Consider the following 7,825-nt stretch of genomic DNA (forward strand, 5'->3'; position numbering starts at 1 on the left):
CCAAGATAAAAGTTTCTCTACCGCCAGAGATATGTTTTCATGTTTGATAACTATATGAACTGTATTTACTGTGATTTTTCAAGTGTTCATGAAAATATAGAGGGGTGAAACACGTTTTTCTTATTGCTGGCAAGGGGATCTGCTTCAGAGGCCAGACCCTCTCACTCTAGTATACACTGTGCTGTTTTCATGGGTACACCTGAGCTGCAAAGAAAAGAAATTCACTGTTTCTCATACTTCTGACTCATGGTTCTGATACTTCTCATTCTTTTTACTTTTCAAAAGTGTGTTTGGATTTTTCTGTCCTAAAAGCACCTTTCTGTTTGAGTCTCACTTCACCGGTGCTGGTGTAAGTCTGAAATTACTGCACTGGAGCCACTGGAATGAAAGGGAGAGAGACTCCAGCCCAGTGCCTGACATAGTTAAACAAGGTTATAAACACCATTGGTCAGTTCATATTCATCTTCTGTGATTAGTGCCAGCGGCAATGGAAAGCCTGGCCAGTCATTTCCTACCGTGTAATGCAAGGTGACTATAGTTCAGAGGACAAAGAACATGGGATTGGGGTTTTTTCAGGGACGGACAGAGGACTGGTTATGAATGTTTGGGGCACTTTAGTTTCATTGTCGTCTGTATCAGCACCGAGGGCTGAGTGACGCTTTCTTGCAGATCTCCAGTACCAGTTCAGAGGTTATGCATGGAAATGGGGACTCTCTGCTGCTCCCTCTTTTTAGTATTTGCGTTGTTTTTTTCTTTCTGTTTCTCTTGGAGGCACAAATCTCCAGCAGTATTCTTGTTTTAGCTTAAGGACAATGCAAGTAAAAAAGCAACATACTAGAAACCCAGTTAAAGCTGGAATTCCTGGTGCTCTTCTATTGCCCCTGGGCCAGTGCATCATTTACAGCAGCTTTTAGCCTGCTCTAACCAGTGATGGGTGACAGGATGGTGCAAGGACAGGCAACTGCAGATATCATTGACTGGGAACACAAAAGACGTCACAGTGGCCACCTAGTACCACCTATATGGTGTTCACAGGCTAAGAGTGCCCCTAGCAGGACTCTGGGCTGAATCAGAGGAAAATATTTTCAACTTTTTCTTAACTTCTGGTGACAAATTCAATGTTCTAAACCTTAATGCTGGCCCCACTCCTTGGTATAACATTCTCCAGATAACAGTCTACTTATCCAAAATGTGCACTGAAGATCAAACTTGACATAGAGAGTAAAACAATAGACATCATCAACACTATTTGCTGAAAAATACCTTTAGCTTGTCAGTAAAAATGTAGCATTTTTCAGTGGCTTTACAAACACTGGAGAAGGATGCAGAGCAAGAAATGTTACACTCGTAATTTTACAAAGAAAGAAAGCAAGGGGTAAATATTTGTTCCAAGTGCTCAGACAGACAAGGGCTGAAAGAAGATTCTGGAGTGATGAAGGACCAGAATTATGTGGTTGTGAAACCAATGAACAACAACAACACTGCCCTTTGCATCCTGCACAACAGATCCGCTGCACCGGCTCTCCCAGAGGCTCCTGAAGGACATCACCGCATCTTCGTGCATACCAAATACTCGCTCGCTCTTAGGGGGTAAATTAGGGGAGAGCTGGATACACAGGAGGAAAGGCACTGGAACAGCTGGGTCCTTCTGCAAGCTTCCATTCTCCTGGAACCTTTAACAGCACGTCTAGAAAGGCTTGGGCTTTACTTTGAGATTTGGGAACTTGCACAGAGGTTGAAAAACAACCTGACGTGCCTTGGGCCGCAGGATTCCACATCGGAAACTGGTTAGAGCACAAGCATTTCTGCATCCCATTCCTCTGCTTAGATGAGCAACCCACGCCTCTATAAATCATCCAGGAGGCACTCAAGTTACTCCAGCTTTGTTTGCGTGCAGTAAATCACAGAGCTGTGCTGAGTGGAGACCCATCTGCCTGCTGGCTGCCAGGGCATTGAGCAGGGCTGATGCTGCTGGTGGTGACTGAGCTGTCACCATGCCCTTACTTGCTGGTTTTGAACAGGGCTTGAGTCTTCTGGTACAAAACAGAGTTGCTTTTTCCTTGTCTATTCTTAAACATGCATTCCAGCTATCGTTCTACCTGTTATGAAACACTCAGGATAAGATCACTGAGGAACCTGTGGCAACCCTGACAATTTCTGGATGCTGCAGATCTTTTGGCACTCATCTCTTTGATTACAGTCTTGAATATGCAACAGAAATTACATTTTCCCACTCCTCTACAGTTACTACACTTTCCTAGGTGGGCGTTCCCAGCCTCTGAAACTCCTGTCTCCTTCACTATCAAACACTCTGATGCGCTGCTGACTGCTCTGTTCTTTATTCTCTCTGTCCTTTTTGACCCCTTGCTTCTCTGTGGGGCAGCCAGGTGGTGGCTTCAGTAAGGAGTAAGCCCCTGTTTCCAACAGTAATGCTGCTTGTGCAAATCAAGTGAAGCAGCTTTCAAGAAATTGATCTCACTAAGTGTCTTCCACTTGCATTGGAACTGAGAATATTGCTTTGCTCTCTGTAACCACAAATGCTTTGAGACTTGCCTAATTGAGATGCTATAGCTCCTCTTCTGCAGGGATTTCAGCAACAGAAATCACCAGAGGCAATCTTGACTTAAGGCAGGCATGTTTTCTCTCCTCTTTGGAAATTACTTTGTCCAAAAGGGCCCAGATTTTTGGCTTTCAGGAAGTGAAATTGTGAGCAGTGAGAGAGATCTCAATGACAGAGTGAGGAATTTGCTTGTTTTGTTACTGTGATTGCATGGTTGGATTTTTATTAGTTGCAATGTCTTGCCTGGCTCTGCATAGAACAAAGTATGAGTAGTATGGGACAAAAGTGCTTCCAGGGGCCCTGGAGAGCCATTTTTATGGTCATCTTATAATAAATATAGTTCATCTATTACTTTTATTTTTCTGCTAAAAATGCAAGAATGAAATAAAATATTAGAGCAGGAAAATGTACTTTTTTAAGATGAGCTGATAAACTGCTAAAAATGTGTGTATATATATTGATGTTGCTGCTCTTCCTGCTTTAAACAACTGGCTACATTTTGTTCTTAATTATGAATTAAAGGGGTTTGTATGCACATGTCTACATTGGAGACCCCCAAGTGATTCTGAGATGACGGTGAACTGCGGGTTTTTCAGCCAGTTGGATTGAAATTACTTACCACTTGAACAGCATCTGCAACAGTGTAAGGCACGGAAGCAATTTTTCTTTTGTAAGAAGATGAAAAAGAAATAAAAAAGGAGTCAAAGAGTAAGCGGGCTGAATGGGCCATTAGCACCAAACTCTAAAGATGTAGAAGTCAAATAGGATAGAAAAGCCCCATAAATTTTTACAACTCCTCAGAGAAAAACACTGTGATTATTAAAACATGAAACCTTGCTTTTCTAAAATGCTTAAAAGATTAATATAGAAATGTCATACTGTGGCTGCTGGAGGGATTATCCTTAATGGGAATGTTAGAAGTTATTTTAATGTAAAGCAAACATAGCCACCAAAGAAAGATCAAAAGTGGAACAAATTCAAGGCTCTTAGTTTCAGGAAAATGAAGTTTGTCAAAAAACTATTTCTACTCTGTTAATTAGAATGAGTAAATTCTCCATAAGTACTATATATACATGACATAGCAAGTGATGACCTCATCTAATTAGTCATTACCTAATCCAATCACTAGCACAAGAGCAAGTCTTAGGTTTGGGGGTTTTTTAAATTTTGTTCCCTTTTTGGCTTGAGAAAAAGTATATTTTTGCTAGTGCACATTTTTGTGAGGTCATGTGCATATGCCCAAATAGCTTTGATGATAATCCACCATCTACGGGCAGGGGAAGGTCTGTCACATGGCACAGTGGCAAATGCTGCCAGAGTTTGTGGTCTTTTCCATGCAAGAGCAAATTCAGTGACTTTTTGTTTTCTTTTCAATCTAGCATTGTTACTTTTTTTTAATGTAAACTGACCACAGAGCAACACACTGCTTTGGTCTCTATGTAAGCCTTTGAAGTCCAAATAAAAACTTCAGTGTTGCTAATTTAGAGCAAAAAAAAAGTCATATTTTCTTTGCTGTTCAGGACAGCACTTAATTTGCTGTCTGTCCTAGTTTGGGCAGTGCTGCCATCAAACACCTGATTCCGTTAGACCCCAGTTAGCAGCGCCAGACTATCAATTCCAGGAGCAGTAATTGCTTTACAAATTGTGCCACCATCGACTTGTTTTTTCCGCCAACGTGAGACACAAAACCACACTACAGCATGCAGCAGTGCTCACACATTGCTGTCCTTGTTCCCCTGTAAAAGGGTTGGACTTGCAGAACACAGTTTCTTTTAACAGTTATTTCTAAAAAGATCCATCATGCCAGTACTCAGCCCCAGCCTGCTGGCTTTGCTAAAAAACTTTCCCAAAAAGTAAGAAAGTGCTAAATCCTTCTAAGCAGTGTGAAAATTCACTTGTTCAAAGGTTTAGTGTCATATATGACAGCAAGATTTTACTGAGTAATAAGAATTTTTTTTTAATAATTGCCAATATTTATAGGGACCTTTTTTTCAGATCTGCAGTTCCTTTCCCTTGTCTTATCCTGGACATAGAAATAAATATCACAGAAATTAATGTTATTTTTTATTTTCTTGCAGCCCTGCAAGCAGCCAGCCCTCAATTGCCGTTCAGACAAGGTACCACCACCATGTGCTGGGGACAAGTTACCGGTCACCAGAAATTTTGCTTCAAGCTGGAATCCATTTTTTTAGAGCTCTGCAAGTGCCAGAGAGCCCTGACAGGAAGGTACTGCAGTGCCTGAGGTGTGCCAAGGACTCCGTGCATGGGAGGAAGGACTTAGCTGAAATACAAGAATTTAGTTAATTGTCAGGATTTACCAAACTCCAAGCAGTTTTTGGTTTTGGAAGATTCTAAAATGTGTCCCAGAATATCAGTTGTAGACATGTTGAAACAGGGGTCAAAATTTACAGAACCAAACACTTCATTTATAACAGAAGACAAATTTCCATTAGTTATGCACCAGATTTGTACCTAGCAACTCTTCTTAGCATTATTTTTACTTTTTTGCAATTCTTTTTAAAATACAAGAGTGTAGTTGGTATCTAGCAGCTTTTCTCCAGATAGTCTCAGGAAATGTGCTGTTAAGATAAAACAAAAATGCCATCATTTTCTGATGTACACTCACTTTAAGCTACCAAATCCATTAGTATTTTCCTCACCAGTCTGGTGCAACAGTAACAAAAGCAATCCATCTATTTTTTTGTTATGAGCCATAGGATACGAAGCACATCATACAAATGAAGTGGCTATGACAAAGCACTCAAGCTGTGTATCGAGCAAGTGTGCACCATCCTAAAACACAGGGCTGTAATTCTTGCTTCCCTGGTGTCCCTTTATTTGCAGCTATATAGAATAGCAGAAGAAAAACAATTAACGTGTTCTACTCCCTCATTAAAATATGATTACTTGATGATGATATCAAATACAGGATGAGACCCATTGCACAGAAGCTCAGGATTTGCAGCCTTGTCCTGCAGAGCTTGTGCTCATTCTTACACATCAGTGCTCAACTCCAAATGCCCAGTTACAGGTTGGACAGAGAACTTGATTTACGGGGTTGTGGGATCCTACCTGTAAACATCTTCCTTCCTCAATTGCATTCAGTGTTCACTGCTCATTAACTTCCTGCCTCCTCTCATCCCCACACCATGTTTCCAAAAGAACTCGTTTTCATGACTGCCTTGCTAGTTGGGCGCTGGGCTGACAGAGCAGAATAAAGAAAGTTTCTCATTACAAGGCGCCAAATGCAGAGTGACAATGCAGGGATCCCGCACTGCTCCACTAATGAGCTGCAGGTCTGACAGAGAGAGCGGGCATGGAGGGGACAGGACAGGGCTGGGGTTTGTTCACAAAGAATCATAATTCTGTTGAAGTCAATGCTAGCAGGGGAGCTCTACGAGTGGCAGCCACGGAGCCTGTGTTCCACTCACCTGCTTAATCCTTGTCCAACCTGCTGACGCTGCCAGAAAGACAAGGTGCCATCTGTCCGTGGGGTTTTTTATGTGAACATGAGCTTGGTGAGTTTCCTGTCATTTCATACAGCAACTCCAAATCTGTGGAACGAAAACTTCCAGTCACTTCCAAACTGAATATTTCAATGTTTAATGTGTACGAACACCCTGTATGATGGTACCTGTGTTCTGCATTCCAGTATCTGACACCCATTTCTGCATTCCACCTCAACACCCATGGCAATGAATCTTCTTGAAACTGGAACATGATGTACTGAGGGGTGTGTTGTATTTCTTGATGTTGCTCTGGCAAATGAGCTATCACCCTAATAATATTGATATTATTCTTTTTTTTTTTTTTTTTTTTCTGGTGTCTTCTGCTTTTCTTCTTTTACTTAGATCTTAGCATGACACCGAAGACCTGGGTGTGCAAATGCCACTTAATATCAAAAGTGAGGCTATACTGTATCCATTTAGTATCCAGAAACTCAGGAACGTGGATACAGAAGCAAAATAAGGTGCTGGACAGGATGGGATTCCTACTAGACCACAGCTGAGCGTAGCAGTGAGGAGACTCAGAAAGCTATTTTTCATATATTAATAACAGTACAGGACAATTGCAGAGTTTTTTAAATGCTCTTTTCCCAACTCCTTGAAAATGTAACCCGAGGAGAAGTAGTTGTATGGCACAGGTGATGCAGTGCTGAAGAAACAATGAATCCCTTGCTGCACAGACTCCTGAGCAGAACACCAGGTTTCATAAGGATGGCCAGATGCAGCACATTCAGCTTCACAGCAGTTTCCAGGCTCTCAGTGGCCATGATTCATCCTCTCATGGCACCGCTGGTGCTGTCATGCAATGTAGGTTAGCAGAGCTCACCAAAGTCGATGGAGATAGGCTGGTGGGGAGTGGCACAACCATTTGGGAAATCAGGCATAACATATACTAGAAAGTGTTTTAAACTTGGAGTTGTCTAAAGCCATTGAGCTTTTGCAGCACTTTCTCTGTAGGGCACTACAGTTTCTAGAGTGGAAAAATAAGGGATTGACTCTTCCCTTATTATATGAGTAACTGACTCATGTTCCTGTTTACACCTTCACACAGAGAGTGATCAGAATTACCAGTTCAGGTGGCTGATACTTTACAGCCAAAGCAAGGGTATAAAAAGAATAATAAAGAACAAGGCCCTGAAATTGCCAGTTTACCTTGTCAATTGTGCAGATTTGGCCACACATATCTTCTGTGTATGGCAGCTTTGCACTTGGAAAAATTGCTTCTCCATAAAAGAGTTTCACTCTGCAAGTATAGGCAAGTAAGTGGCAGTGTGTTGGTGTGAGAGGGAGAGGGATGCAGCAGGACACCATTTTGGGGTTGATCTGACAGTGGCAACAAAATGGGAGTCACTTGTACAGTGCTCTATCAATCCATGAGATAGATATTCACTAGGAACAAGATTGGACCTGAAGGAATATTTTAAAGAAATGAAATTAGATGAAATTTCCCAGCAATTGTATACACCCCAAATACCACCTGCTGGAACTGGATCTCGTGGATTTATCATTGCTGCTTTAGAAACATACATGGCTGTGCTCCAGCTGCTTGACATGCAAAAACTGGCACAGGGGTGTACTGTAAGTGTGGGAAGAGGATTTATTTCACCAGCAGGTTCCTGCAGGATTTGTGCACAACACACAGTGTCTGCTGATCAGAGCATTCACTAGCAGAGTGCATGCAGCGAGAATGAAATGCATCTTACAGCCATCCCTTTATATTAAAGTTGTAACACACTGTGTTTGGATGCAAGCCCAGGCA

The sequence above is a fragment of the Corvus hawaiiensis genome, chromosome 18 (genome assembly GCF_020740725.1).
Source record: "Corvus hawaiiensis isolate bCorHaw1 chromosome 18, bCorHaw1.pri.cur, whole genome shotgun sequence".
In the NCBI taxonomy this organism is placed as follows: Eukaryota; Metazoa; Chordata; class Aves; order Passeriformes; family Corvidae; genus Corvus; species Corvus hawaiiensis.